General features: G+C 39.0%; 1 long non-coding RNA gene across 1 annotated transcript; it reads right to left on the bottom strand.

Annotated features, from left to right (window-relative positions):
- Positions 1-6,066: 6,066 nt before the first annotated feature.
- On the bottom strand, positions 6,067-10,918 carry LOC113965301. Its single transcript, XR_003533497.1, has 3 exons — positions 10,747-10,918; positions 9,321-9,377; positions 6,067-6,719 (listed from the first exon to the last, which is right to left on the bottom strand). It is a non-coding gene; the product is annotated as an uncharacterized LOC113965301 (long non-coding RNA).
- Between the last annotated feature and the right edge of the window lie 4,971 nt (positions 10,919-15,889).

Raw genomic sequence — 15,889 nt, 5'->3', positions numbered from 1 at the left:
TTTTGTTCCTACAGGGTTTTTTTTTCATTAGTAATGATAAAATACATAAAGATGATACAATCATTATACAAAAGTAACTCATTGTTTAGGAAGAAAAAAAGTTATGGTGGGCTACTTGGCTCCAGATGCTTCCTGGGTCATTTATTTTCTTTTTCCTATATGTATGTATATTTATTTCTTTAATCTTTTCTGGACTGTATTTTCATGTTAATAGCACCTAAAGGTCTTTTTTCACAGCATATAACCATAAATTCCAGTACAATATCTAATATCTATTATTGCTTAATAGAAAGAGAACATTCTCCTCTGACACTTTTTTATTTGATAATTTATCTGTAGCAAAAGGTACATATCACCTAAAACATAGGAGAGCAATGTACTTGAAATTGTAAATTAGAGGGTTTTCCAATGCTATTTGAGATGAAGACAATTTTGTTGAAACCCACTATGCCTTAACTGATATTTTAACTTAATTCCAAGATCAAGTCCCCATATAACTTCAATATGAAAAAAATTGATAAGGCAGAGATCTGTCTTTGTTTCTTCTGAATATAGAGGGCTTTAATTCAGCCCATCTCTAATATAAACAACAAGGACTATGCCCTAATTTCATCTTCTGACATTGTAGCTGGGTTCAAGTCTAAATTTCAATGCTGTATTGCTAATATACCAAAAGTCTATACCCAAATCATGCCACTTACATTCACAAATCTCTAGTACTTATGGTCTGGACAGTAATGTTTAGGAATCAGGCAAGTACAGAAGGAGAGATACATTTTCATCAGCACAGCACAAAAAGAGTAGCAAAATGTCTGCCCTAAAAAGTTTGCCATACGAAACCTGACAAACATGAGGCAAAATACTAGCAGAATTGGTTGTTATGGGTCTAGGAAGCCAGAACTATTTTTCATGGATTCTGTTGTTCTAGGATTCTAGAACCTATTTTTTAATAAAAAAGATGACACTAGAATCTCCAGAGGATTTTTTTCAATAAATTGTCTTGCCCAAAGCAATAGTGACCTAGACCCATACCATTATCTTACCAAGTAGATGAGGTAACAGGCTGCCAGTGAACAGACTGAGCAAAACAGGGGAGATAGAGACATCTTTTACCAAATCCCAACTCAGTGCTCCGAAATGACAGCCTGTGAGAAAGTGTTCTCTATTGATTTAAAATAAAAAGCCAATAAAATGGAACTCTTAGAAAGTCACATCCTTTAAAAATGAAATCCATAAATAACTGACTTGACATGAATTTTAATAAAAGTGTTAAAAATACACACGCATAAATACATTTTCACACTTTATGCATTTAATAGGCAAGATCTCATTCAAGAGACCATGAAAAACACACGGTATATTGTTTTGGAAAAATAAAGGACTTTTCTGATGTTGCTCAAACAAAACTAGGCAAACTCTCTCTACATTCCTATTTGTAAATCTGGGATATGCACAGCCAACTTTCCAAGGCTTACAGCTTTCCAGAAGAGACCTTAACATTTGAAAGCCATGCACAAAGCAAAATTTGAAGACAAGGAGTTCAAGTTTCCTGAATTAAACCTGTTGGATATTAAATGTTTTATATGTCTCCCACAATAAACAAACAAAAACTATCACGGCTGCATTTCACTGTGAGATGAGTTGGACTAGGTGATCTCCAGAGGTTCCTTCTAACACTAATGATTCTCTGATTCTGTGATTGTGTTTTTATGAAAACTAAACCAAAGAATTTTCAAACCAGATTTTATATGGGAAGTTGTGCAATACAAATGTTTATTATTTCCAGTGGATTTCTAATGTGGCTCAAACTGCCACAAACATGCAGCTTCTATGCTTTGCTGACACTGGATGAGCTTTACAGACCTTTGTGCTCCATGATACAAGAATATAAAATCTTCAAGAAAAAGATTGCAGTGTACTGTATTTTTTCCTGTTGAACTACTTTATACAGTAAAAATACATTTAATATGGAAAACATTGATTACCTTCAGACAACAGCTATTCTTTCAGAGCTTATTGTAGCCTGTTACATTCAGCCAATTAGGGTAAAATTTCTAGTCTAGGCTCAAAGAATTTCAAACGGCATCCATCTAGTAGAGAAATTCACTGTCACAGGTATCAATGGCCAATAATTTAGGGTTGATAGGAAGATGGCAATCTGACCTAGATAACACACTCATCCATTTCTGGCACAATTAGTAGAGCTAAGTGTAAGTACTTTTCCTTCAAATACATTCATGAATTTCAAAGTTTTTCCTGTTTCACACCAAATAAAACTTCTCAAATTCCTTTTTCAAAGGAGACAATAATTTCCTACACTTGTCGATAACTTCGTTACCAGGGGATTCACAAGAGATGGTGTAGAAGACAACTGAAGATCATGTGAGGACAAAAACCTTAAAAAAACCAAAACCAAATCAAAACAAAAAAACACCAAACCTGAATATATAAAATACACGTATTCTAGACTCCTCATTTAGTCAAAAGTAACTCCTTGGGGCTATGTGTGATGAAGAGAATGTTTCCTTCCGGAACACCTCAAGAGAGGTTTAGGCAGAATTGATCTGGAAAAACAAGACCTCATAACAGAGGTCATTCCAAGGCTCTGCTCCTTCAGCTTTTAGCAGACCTGAATATTGAAAAAGACTTCTCTATGCATCATAAAACTCACTCCTGTTGATGGAAACAATTCACATAATTTGAGAGAACTGGAACACAAAAAAATATACCTAACAGCTGGGCCAGATTATTCTACTGAAATTAAAACCTCCCATAGCTCTTCAAACAATAGTCCTTATGCACCAAAACGTGTTGTATCATGTGTGATTTTCAGTGTAATGATTCCATGTTTTATAAACCATACATTTTCACAAGTCTTTCCCTGGTGAGGCTAGTAAAATAATTTATGCAAAATAAATGAGAATACAGAAAGGTCAATTAGGGTACATACAGTACAGTGGAGGGTTGCTGGTTTTGTTTTCTTCCTCCAGACTAATGTTTGAATCTCTAGATATCAAGAATGCTTAAGAGAGAGATAACAGACAACAACTGAGATGAAGTTATATTCCCTTAAGATTTCAAGAATTCTGTATATTAAACAAATTACTTTCAAGACAAATCCTGTCTAAATGGAAGTTTAGAATTTTAAAAAATCTTTTACTTTGTTAGATGACTTCAAATAATCCCTGTAAAGCAAAAAATACAGATCTAAATTCAGCTGTAGGTAATGGAAGTTTTTTTCTTTATAGAAGAATATTAAGAAATTATGACTAAGATGGAAAAACCTAGCCTGAGGCAGCCAAAATTTACCGAATTCAGATGATTTTGTATTTAAACAGCAATATTTACATGACAGTCACAACTGAAAAAAAAAAATCACAAATTATATGAAGCAGGTAAATGCTCTGTAATAGACTTTACAACTTTATTTAACTTTTATTTATGGAACTTAACAGAGAGACTTCTTGGGAAACAATCTCTTCTAAAAACAAACCTGAAAATGATAATTTTCAGTGTCCCTCTGTGATGGTTCCATTTTGCATCAACCAGAATTTCAAAATTTAAGTACTAACACATATGACTCCTTAAGCTGATAAGTATATTTTTGCTACAAAAGCTAGAATTACAAAGTACTTCTCTCTTCATGTACATGAAATTTGAGTAGATAGATAAGCAGTAAAATATCTTCCTTAAGAGGTGAAAGGTGGCCACTACACCCTGAAACAGCTGATATGTTTTCTTATGATTCCCACTCTTCCTACTCCTTAATGTAAAATCAAAAATGAAGATGATTTTAAGTGAGGAGATAATTCTTTGAAGGCACATCTTTCATTCTCAATTTGCAGTAAATACATACATAAAAAAGTCTATGCATGTCAGTAGAAAGCCAATACAATTACAGGTTATATGTGCACCCATAAGCATTGCTTATTTTAAAATACTATAGGAGGTTTTTGATGCATTTAGGAGGACAGTTCTGTGGCTATGACTTGGGGCTGGAGCTCAGGAGGTAGGAAGGTAAACAAAGCCTGCCTTTGCTTCCAGCGATGAAGTGGAAACATCTCCTCCCAGCTTGCTTGTTTAGCGCTTACACTCTTCAGGACAGGTATTTTAACCATAGTATTAACCCACAGTTCTCCTCTAAGGCCTCTTTGTACTTTTCTATTGCAAATAAACAATGCAGTATTGAACATCAGTCATAACAAGTAGAGGTAATTTGTGCTTGTACCTACTATGATTCCCTTTTAGTCCAGGTGAGCTCTTGCAGACTTGTGGTTGCCAAGCTTCAGACTGCCAAGAAGAACCAAGACACCTTCACATGGCAGTGCCTGCCAAACTGCAACACCAGAGAAGTCTGCTGCACCCTAGAAAGGGAGCTACTGAATAAGAGACCAGTCAGAAGAGAAAAATGAGGAACATAAGCATTTATGACCCCTGCATTTGTTGGAAGCAAAGAGTGGTCTCCACAAGGCACAGTCAAGTTCGAGGAACAGATGAGCAGGTGAGGAGGGGAAAGGAGGCTCCCCAATTTTTGCTGCCAGACCTGCAATTCTGTTATTTTTCCATGTACCATCTGCCCTCATCCAAGGCACATTCCACACACAGTAATACATAGCTGTTGGTCCAGGCCTACGAGCAGTAACGAGTTTTCTCTCAAATCTTGCAGGTTTCCTGCATTTTCCTCTCTCTGAATAAAAGGGCTCAGCTTCCAGCAAAATTTCCCTTGACAAGTAAAGCACAAAAAACTTCTTTCCCTCCTCTGTCAGTCAGCATTGCAGGTTCTCAGTAGTTGGACACCCAAAGAAGATGTGCCAGGAACATGTTCTCTTTCCCAAATATTGTTTCTAAGACATCTCAAACAACGTGCCTCTCATCTTGTCACCAGAAGAGAGCTCTCAGACACTGAAAGCCTGACTTTCCCATTAACTTTAGAATACAATTCATATAATGATTTTGAAATACCTAAAGAAAACTATGCACAATCATTTCCTGCTGCAAACTATTGTAACATATATTGGGGTAGGGGTTCCAAGAGTTGGACTGTGTCCAAAGTAACAGTCCATCAACCTGATCTTGGTGCTGGACATGTTACTGACTGGACAAATCAGGGATTGGTGACATCTGTTAATTTTACATCTGGAAAAGAAGATACAGATAGATACTGACTGGAGAACGAAATGCTTTGCCATGGAAAGGGACCTGGGGGTCCTGGTCGATGGCAAGTGGAATATGAGTCAGCAGTGCCCTGGCAGCCAGGAGGGCCAACCGTGTCCTGGGGGGCATCAGGCAAAGCATTGCCAGCCAGTCGAGGAAGGAGATTGTCCCACTCTGCTCTGCAGTGGTGAGGCCTCACCTTGAGTATTATATGCAGTTTGGGGCACCACAATATAAGAAAGATATTCAGCCATCAGAGAGTGTTCAGAGGAGGGCAACGAAGATGGTGAAGGGCCTTGAGGGGAAGCCATGTGAGGAGTGGCTGAGGGCACTTCGTCTGTTCAGCCTGAAGAAGAGGAGACTGAGAGGAGACCTGATTGCAGTTACAACTTCCTCCTGAGGGGAAGGAAAAGGGTCAGGTACTGATCTCTTCTATGTGGTGACCAGTGACAGGACCTGAGGCAATGGCCTGAAGTTGTGTCAAGGGAGGTTTAAGTTGGATATTAGAAAAAGGCTCTTCATGCAGAGGGTGGTTGGGCACTGAAACAGGCTCCCCAGGGAAGTGGTCACAGCACTAAGCCTGAGAGAGTTCAAGAAGCATTTGAGTGATACTTTCAGGCACATGGTGTGACTCCTGGGCATGGTCCTGTGCAGAGCTAAGGGTTGGACTTGATGATCCTTGTGGGTCCCTTCCAACTCAGCATATTCTGTGATATAGATATGGAATGATAAAGGAAATACATATGTAAAATTATATATAATTATATATCCCTTAACAAGAGATTGTTTTTCCACCTCCATCAGGACAAGCCTCTACAGAGACTGCAGCATTTTCCTGAGCCTGCAGTCACAGATGTTTCTTTTGGGCTTGATAATGAGGCCTCATCTCTGTTTGCATCAGCGTCTTCTTCATCCATGCCAGAATTCCCATCAATGTCACAGTGTTATTAGTGGGGACTGCAGTTGCCTTAGAAATACCCACAGTAAAGCTCTATCGGAGCTTGACTCTCACTGACTTTTTATCCAAACACATACACGCAGGTATTGGGCAGGAGGGAGGAAGAAGCACAGGCAGAACAATATCATATAGCATGGGTTATCACCACCCCACTATAAAGGATTTCTGACCATTTTAGTGAAAAGAGAAAATCACTAAACCACTTACAAGATAATGCACTCTGAACAAGTCTCCTCTAACCTCTACCATCACAAGAGTTCAGCTCGCTTGGAGTTTTAAGCTTGCAAGAATAAAGGATCTCCTAAAATCTAGGGCCATTATCCTTCTATATAAATTTAACTTAAAATACTTCTTGTAAGTGAAGTTCTTCCACTTTCTTTGGGTGTGCTTTGTCTGCTTCATGTTTGCAACAAAGGTGACATTCCCAATATCCTGAAGACCATCATGGACAAGTAGAGAGTCAAAGGAGCTCCTTTTCTTCTTTGTCTCACCCCCATATGTAAGAATTTTGACTCTCTCATCATATCCCATCATGTCTATTCAGCAGATCAGCAATAGCAGACACACAATTATTTCAGTGCTCACTGTTGTTTGCATGGTTGTTTTCCTAAAAGAGACAAAGTGGGGGAAAAGTTATTTTTAGTGAGAGCTACGCTTGTACCAACAAGATTGCTCAGCATGTATTTCTCCAATTACAGTATTAGTGACCTTTATACATGATTTATTAACTTAAAGATCTAGAAAACCACACCTAAATTAACTTTCACAAGTTAGCTCTTGATATGAAGGACTGACACAAAGCCCAACTGCGAGGTCATTAACCCCACGGTATCATTAGTGTCTAAAAATGACCAAAAAGAATTGATAATTTTGTGATCATCATGCAAAAAGGAAGAATTCTGTTTGAATTATATAACAGATGTTTGCTAGGATCCACCATGCAGCCTGCATACACAGTTATGCTAATTTGGCACTGTTTCCCTTCAAGTTAGCTCTGAGTCATTAGAGCACGCAGCTAGTAGGTCCTTCTGTCTAACTAATAATTGCCTATTATTGATATTAATTAACATTTTTTGCACCTTCCCTCAGCTTTGACCTAATATCTGTTGGTAGTCTAATCACAGTGGCCTATTAAAAGTCAAAATACAGAGGCCTATAGCAGTCACGAGCCATTTATCAAAAAGCAAACAAGGCCAATTAAACAGGCAGCCAGACAGTTGTCTTGATTTGCCACTGACTGTTTCTTGATCACCATTATAAATTGCTAATCGGGCAGAAAGTGCTAAGCAGTGCATCTGCAGGGGGTGGTTATTGCTCATTCCCTGCCTGGTGACAGGTGAGGGAGGCTAGTGATGGTCTTATTGATGTGAACTGCCCATCAGTTGGTAGTTATTGTTAAAGTTCATGATGCTACAGCTGATCCTTTCCTGCTGAGAGTCAATCAAATTAATTAGTGATAGAAATTCTTCTGTATTATTCTAACACAGAAATCCAGAAGGAACGTAGTTTAATTTTGTCCTAGAGGCACTGGGGAAAAAAATCTCCATGTATTATAAAGTGGGAGGATGGAAAAAAAAAGGGAAAAAATCAAATATCGCTTCTTCCATTATTTTATAATAAGGGCTGCAGCTAAAGGTTTTTATAGCCACAGATCAAGAGATCATAATAGAAGCATATTGACAGATTTTTTCTGCAATACTCCAAGGAACCAGCTGTAGCAGGAAAATATATCAAAACCTTATCATCAGAGCTGAGATCTTCTGTGAAAAATCAATAAAGAGTTATACATGGTTTGAGTTTAAACAGTTCTCTGTAGTCATTTAAACATAGTGCATCTGTGCAGCTTTTTACCTCTGGAGACTGGTGTAGCCTAGCAACTGCAAGGCTTAAACCGATTAACTACAAATGAAGTACTGTACGCCTATCAAAGCAATTGCTCATGGTTGCCTTTGTTGCAGGGGCTGAGCTAATTGAACATGATACAGTATGAAGATAATTAACACCCATGAGTTTGTTAATTGCCTGTTAGCATTACAACACAGGCTCTGCATTTCTTTTTAACTTATTCTTCTGCAGCACCTTCCTCCCTTAAAAGGGTGCAGGACTGATTTAGTTAGCAATGATATCTTATAGTTTATTAACCCTTTTCCAAGAAAAAAAAATAATCCACATGTAGTAATGAAGCAAATGTATGCTCTTGTCAAACACAAACTCCCACTTAGTCTAAGCAATTTACAGGGAGAAGAAATTTGGTTTACATAGGCTGTCCAAAATATGTTTATTTTCAGGTCTAATTTATTTCAAGCAATTTAGTCATTATAAATACTTTAAAATATCTTTTGTGGCTGCTTTTATGACTCAGCTGCTCTGCCTTCTAAACTGAACGATAAATGTCTTTTAGGGTTGGAATATTAATTGAAGGCAGCATCTGGTCAGCAGCTGACCTCCCATGCTTGTCTTTGTTGACTAACCAGTTAAAACTAACAGCTTATTTGCTTTATTTACCAACTTTTCTTTCTATTATAGGGGTGGACAGCAAAGTTCTATTTTAATTATGTCAAAGGTAGTGCCAACTAATATAAAATAAAAGTGATTTTCCACAATCTATTAATCTGAAATAGATTTAATTTTAGCAAATTTCTTTTAAATTGGTTATTGTGCTTGGGAAAGTATTTCCTTTATTACACTATCTTCTGAATTTGTGAAGAATGCATATGAGAGCTCATAAAGACAATGTAATGCATGCCATAAAATTATATAGGGCATTTCCTCATAAGGAGGCAATGCTTAAAGTGAAGCAAAATACAAGCAAAATAGACCAAAATAGCAGCATTTGGTTGCCATAGGCAAGTCTCCAGTGTTTAAGCTCTACATTTCCAATATTGAATGTAAATGCCTTGATTGTGTTACAGTTGTTTAGAGCAGATTTTCTTAAACTATCCTGGGTTTCTGAGCTGTTACTGTCATAGTTAATACTGGCAGAGAAGCTGTTCCCTTGAGGAACACTACTAGTGCCCAATTACAAGTTCCATCATCAATCATAAGTATTATTTATTCAGCAAAATGAATTGCTAATTAATAACTGATGAGCATTATGGCCTTGAAGTCTGTAACACTATTAATTACCTTGGCAATTGGGATTCTGCCAGTGTAGACTACCAAGCACATTTTCCCAACAATTAGTACGGCAAGATTACAAGGCACATACCTGCTATGATAACAAGGGTGTGATGATCTCTAAGGCTTTTAGAGAGCCATGTAGTGTCTGCAAAAAATAAACAAGATTACAGCCCTACTGTGCTGGACTGTATCCTTAAAATTGTCCAATGACAAAGAGGAAACTATTTTATACAGTGTGTTGACTGGAAGATTTGGCATCACGTCCTAAAATGAATGTTCCTGCGTAGAAGCAATGTGGTAGCAGTATGCTCAGGGTAATGTTGCTGCCTTGTGCTCGGTACCCCGTGGCTGTTTGGCTGGTGCGACGCGCTGTGATTAGTACACTGACCTGTGACTTTAGACCTCTAGCAACTGCTACCTACATGGTCTCATAGTGGTTACACATTAACATCACTGTGAAACTGAATATTTAATGAGAAAAGAAGAACACAATCTACAAACAGCAGGTTTTCCTGTGACTTCAGTATTCAGAATGTTGACGTTAATGTTGCTCTACAGGTTGATGATTTACTCCAAGTCTTCCTCCCAGACATCATCCGCTTTCTCTTCTACTCCTGTACCACCTTGCATTTTGAGTGTAAATTCCTTGGGGCAGAGACTGAAGCTATATCTGTCTGTAAAGTATTCAGAATATCTACAGAGCTGTATGAACAACTTGAATATTGCCCAATAAACTGCAAGGCTAAGATCAGCTCCCGCCACAATGCCAAGATTTGGGCTTTGATTGTCAATAAAATATAACTTATAGCAAGAGCTCATCTAAGATCCTAGATTATGTGATAGCGGCACGGTGATAAAGACAAAAATTATTATTATGGAACACAGAGGACTCAAATATGGTGTATGCACTATAAAAACACAAAATCCAGCTGCAATACAAAAGCAAAGCCCTATATGAAAGCTGTCATATTTGCATCTGTTTTCTTTGAAGTACTGAAAAGGCCTAGAGGATGCTGGAAACATGTGCTAAGTCTATCTTTTCTGTATGTCTTTATAGCATGCTGGCAGACAGTCACTATTGTCATTTTATCTCCTTACGCCAAGGCTAAATTTTGCCTTCATCAAACAATAAAACCAACAGCAGTTTTTGTACCGTGCAGCAAGAAGATATCTGCCATCCGATCAAGAGGGGGATATTTGCTGCAGCTATCCAGCATGAAGCTGGCAATGTACATTCATAACCGCTAGGTAACCAGCTTTGTTGGAAACCTCTATGTACTGGACATTTTTCAAATAGCAAAGCAAAAACTCATTAACTTGGCCTAGTTCATCACTGTGGCTATCTTTACGGGAAAATTTTCAGAGTTTGATCCTAGACGGTATGTTTCTGATTTCTGTATGTGAATTAAAAAAGAATAAATATGCTCTTTCCTGAAAAACTAGACAGTGATAGCAATGATCATCCCAATATTCATAAAGAAAAATTTTCTTTATGTCCCCCATGGATGGCTTACACAGAGATAATTTTATTTGGAGATGGGACTTCTTTCACTTTTCTTCCTAAGCCAAATGGTTTCTGCTGAATGTCAAACTACGTTTTGTCTCTGTATTGGGTAGCCGTAAAATAAAATAAAAAAAAATCCTTTGCTCTTTAACAAAAAAAAAGTATCTAAAGTAGAATATGGAGAAAAAGTTTATTTGTCATGCAAACTGTCTTCATACAGAATAGAACACATTAAACTCAGCTATAAATGTTATCAGTCTTCCCTTTATCCTACTAATTGTAAGGTCTGCTTGGATCCCTATTTCTTATGCTGAGAGCTAAAGGGAGGAGAGGGTCCTGTGCTCCAGAATATCACCATCACCTCACAGACCACCTTCCACACTCAACTATTTGGGAATAAACTGATTTGGAAAGACTTTGCTAAAGGAAATCTTTGATCATGGTATGTTCATTTTCACTTGCTCTATTATGTAAAACCACCCAGGTAAAGAAGAGACGAATTTAATGATAGAGGGTATGAACACAATCTGTGCCAGGTTTCCTTCCCTCTACCCAGTTGTCCACTGTTTTTTTGGCAGGCCCTGTTCTGTCTGACACCCTGACATATCCTCACATCATGACAGCATACCATAAAAACAAAACTCTGGAAGCAAAGCAGCTTTCAAATATTTGGCCATCTGGCTTAATTCGTTATAACCTGGGATCTGGAGAGAACAAGGGCCCTTGGCTGGGATCTCCTGGGATCTCGACTGAACCTAAGGCCACGGCTGTGAAGTTTCCTCAGCCTGACACACACCACCTCTGAGCCTAAAAGGTCACATCTGCTAGTAGTAGCTTGTCTATCTCATAAAGGACATTAAAAGTATACATGTCTATGTGCATAGATATGTATATGTACACACACACATATATGTGTGTGTTTTGGAGTGAGACATCAAATTCCGAACAGTGGATACTGATGGAGCAGGTGGTGAGCAGAAGCCTCACGACACCCGTCAAACATCAGCCACGTTGCTGATTTGGCTGCATGGAGGTTATTTGCTGTGGGGGGACAAGTGCTTAGGGCAGGGGCACATTGGAGAGACTGGCTCTGTGAAGTCACAGAATCACAGAATATGCTGAATTTGAAAGGACCCACAAGGATCAAGTCCAACCCTTAGCCCTGCATAAGACCATGCCCAGGAGTCACACCATATGCCTGAAAGTATCACTCAAATGCTTCTTGAACTCTCAGGCTTAGTGCTGTGACCACTTCCCTGGGGAGCCTGTTCCAGTGCCCAACCACCCTCTGCATGAAGAGCCTTTTTCTAATATCCAACTTAAACCTCCCCTGACACAACTTCAGGCCATTGCCTCAGGTCCTGTCACTGGTCACCACATAGAAGAGATCAGTGCCTGCCCCTCCTCTTCCCCTCACAAGGAAGGTGTAACTGCAATGCAGTCTGCCCTCAATCTCCTCTTCTCCAGCCTTAACAGACCAAGTGACCTCAGCTGCTCCTCATATGGCTTCCCCTCAAGGGCCTTCAACATCCCTGTTGCCCTCCTTTGGATGGCAAACCCTGTGGGGTAGGTACTGCACCAGAGCGTGCTCTGTGTGGAATGCCACAGGGAAAACCCTAGCCTTGAGCAATAATAAGAGCCAGATCCCCCCAGTTAGCTGGAGAATCAAGGCTCACTGCACCAACCACAAAGACCAGATACGCACTCTTTTGCTCCTAAAACAGAGCATGTGCCTTTGCTAAGATCAAGTCCAGAAATGCACTCAGGGAACTGCCATGGAATTGGCTTAGGCAGAGCTGTCCTGAAGACAAATCACTCTAAAGCATCATTATCTTTTCAGAAAACTATGTTTGAGCAGTGCCAACCGGAACCCTGGAACTCGTAAACTTGCTCAAGATAAAAAATGCTGATACATTTTAGATAACTTTTTTTTAAACTCTTTACTAAATATTGTAGGAATTGGTAAATTGACAACGTTCACTAGAAAATGCTGTACAATACTTGGAAAATATTGCTTAAAGAGATGAAGTGGTATTGCTCTGTCTCCAGTTGTACTTCTTTTGGATAAAGGGGAAGAATCACTTAAAATGTGGGCTACAATATTTGTAAAATTTAATCCTGGAGATATCAATGTCTGGAAAAAAGCCTGTGCTGAATTTTGCATTTAATTTTGAGAAACTTCTGTAGACAGTTCAAAGGCCAGGAAGCACGTAAAGTTCACAGCCAGAATTGCAGAAGAAAAGATCCCTCTTTGGAAATAACATCCATTACCAATGTTAAAGCTGAGAGAGCTTATAATTAGTTTCTTTCAATTCCTGGTCAGTGCAGCATGTAAACTAATAATGAGGTGTTGAGATTGATACCTGTTCCATATTTCATAAACCATAAGGTAGTAGATTTTCTATTCCCTGATTGAAGTCAAAATAAAAAAGACAAACAGCAAAATTGCTTCATAGTAAAATCACTCATTTGTTCAATTTCATCAAGCTGGTATTTGGTCCTCCAGAGACATGTTCATCTCTAGAGAGTTCTTTTAAGAAGTTACCAAGGAAGATAATGGAAGACTGAAGCTAATGGCACACTCCAGGGAAAAGAAACTGGAAAAAAAGAAACTGTGTTCTAAAAAGCAGCCTGAGCTGTTTGAGACACATGTTGCAGGAGCCCTCAGCTCCCCTGTATGACTAGCAAGCACAATTCACTGTGAATTTTCATACCCTTCTTCAATCAATTTGCTTCTTCCCAAATTCCTCTTCATTTTAAGCTATCTGTAACAGCTTGTTCCTCTGGATTCAACAGCATTCCTCTTAGCACTGTTTATTTTTAAAGCAGATCTTCATTATAATTTGTATTATATTACAGACAGTAGGGTAATTTGCAGTACTAGTCTAATGTATGGGCTAAAAATCATAATTCTTGCCAAATGGAAACTTACAGTCAAATAAACTTTACAAAAATTAATTTCCCATTTCCACGTATGGCTTTTGTAACTCAGTATTTTGTATAAGATCATTTTGCTGAATTAAGCATACAAAGCTTTCAGGGAGAGAGAGACTCCAACTTCCATGGTGAGCAACAACAAACCTAGACCAGAATACACCTTTCTGAAAACAAAATGTGATGCAAAGAGCCTACAGTTTGCTGAGCCCTGTACTGAACTGTTGGAGAGAAAAATTAGAAGAATGTAAAGGAAATAAGATGGAGTGCTGAATATACAAAAAAATTATATAGATATAAAAAAATTATCACAGCTGATTTTATAACTAAAACTCAGTGTAGAACAATAACATGTAATGGAGAAAGTGACAAAAGAATCCAGAACTCTAACAATTAATTGTACAAAACAGTTACCAAAATAGAAGCACTTTTCTAGGAAGAGGCAGGGTGGAGGAGAGTGGTGAAAATATTTCATAGAAGAATACACAATCCTGAAGGGAAGAGAAATGAGATTTTACAAGGCTGTTTGAGCTTATGTCAAACACAAGAACAAGGGAGCATAAACTAAAGCTAAGGGAAGGGTCAGACCCTCAAGGAATTTAGTCAGAATTTCTTTAGATAGGGAGTAGTGAATATATAGAATAAAAGGCAAAGGGCAGCAATAGAGGGAAAAAAATACTTCAAAACTATTTCAAATGGTTATAAAACAGAGCCAGAACTCTGAAATAGTAAGAAACACTACGGAGCAAAACGGCTACCTGAGGAAAGAGAGGTAAATGGTCAGGCTTACTTCCTTCAAGACTTATTTTCTAAATTTCTCCCTCACAAATGCAAAGTGAGTGCTGCACAAGACCCATGGGACAAAGAAATATGCCATCTCACCCCCAGCAGGACTTCTGGCCACCCAGACCCTGGTGAATTAGAGTTCTTACTCAAATACTTGCTTATCCCACCTTTTTTGAAAACTGAAGTCCTCAGACTGACATCGAGCTGCCAGCTATCTCCAAAGCCACCCAAAATCCATAGATGCCTTCCATTTTTCAACACCAAATTTTGAGATGTCCCAAAAATGTCTGCTTCCAGGCAGGTTCTGACAACTCTGACAAACCTACAGTCTGTCCCTCCCTATTGCTTTTTGGGATCCACAAACAAGTTTTTCCTCTGTTTACACCCTGAGGTCACAACAGACCCAGAAGATGCAAGTCATGCATGAAATGCAAAGGAAGGAGGTACTATCCTTACTTCTTAAAGACAACACCAAAGCAGGGAATGAAACTCAGGTTTCACTGCTCCCAGCGGGGCCTGGCCCATGGGCTATTTGGGCTTATTCCTGCCACACTCCAGCCCACAAAATTTAAGCTGTCTACAAACCTGAGGAGCTTTTTACCAGGGAGTGCAAAGTTCCAGCACTCAAACCCCTCCTTCAGTTAGGAGCTCTCAGGGAGAACAAGATGCCACTCTCAACCTCTCCCCCAGGAAGGTTTTGACATAGACAGGTTCTCACATGCCAGGTAAGCACAAATGGACACTGAGCTTTCACAAATGGGGACACCACCACCTTGCTTCGGTGCACCTGAAAACAAAGGCTTTCCTTCTACCTGGCTGAAGAACAAGGGCGGCTGTTTCCTGGAAAGCTTTTCTGTGTCCAATGCAAAAGGGCACTGCACCTGTGGGCTGGAGAGGCTGGGGTATAAGCCAGCCCTACTGGTTCAGGCTGCCCAGTAAGCTGAGCTGTGGAGATTCCTTGATGAGTACCACTGCTGAGACACAGTACAGCATAGCAGAGTGTGCTCTGCATCCTCCACAGGGCTCCTATAGCCTGCTCAGGGTTGGTTGTGGTGTTGCACTAACACATAGGTACAAGAAACATCACTATTCTCATTCTCATATATAATGGGAATCAAGCCCTTCAGATCAAAGTCTTCATTAGATATTTATGCATCTCAGTTCCACCAATTTTAACAGGGATGAGTGGTCAAAGATGCTTTGATGCATTAGGTTTGACCAAATTATGCCTGTAAACGATACACATGAAACAGTAAAACCACTGATAAAGGTGTATGCTTCAGTTTCCTGCTTCTGGAGCTTCCTTGGCTGCATGCCCAACAACATTTTGCCCAGGTTTAACAATATACAGGCAGCAGTTTGCACCGCTCCCCATGGACAGTTACTCAGCAGCCTAATATATTTCAGTAATGATTTTTTCCTAAGATTCACCT

Source organism: Neopelma chrysocephalum, unplaced genomic scaffold (assembly GCF_003984885.1).
Source record: "Neopelma chrysocephalum unplaced genomic scaffold, ASM398488v2 Primary Assembly neopelma1_44, whole genome shotgun sequence".
NCBI lineage: Eukaryota > Metazoa > Chordata > Aves > Passeriformes > Pipridae > Neopelma > Neopelma chrysocephalum.
Note: the sequence above shows the minus strand (reverse complement) of the source record. Positions and strands in the feature narration are given on the sequence as shown.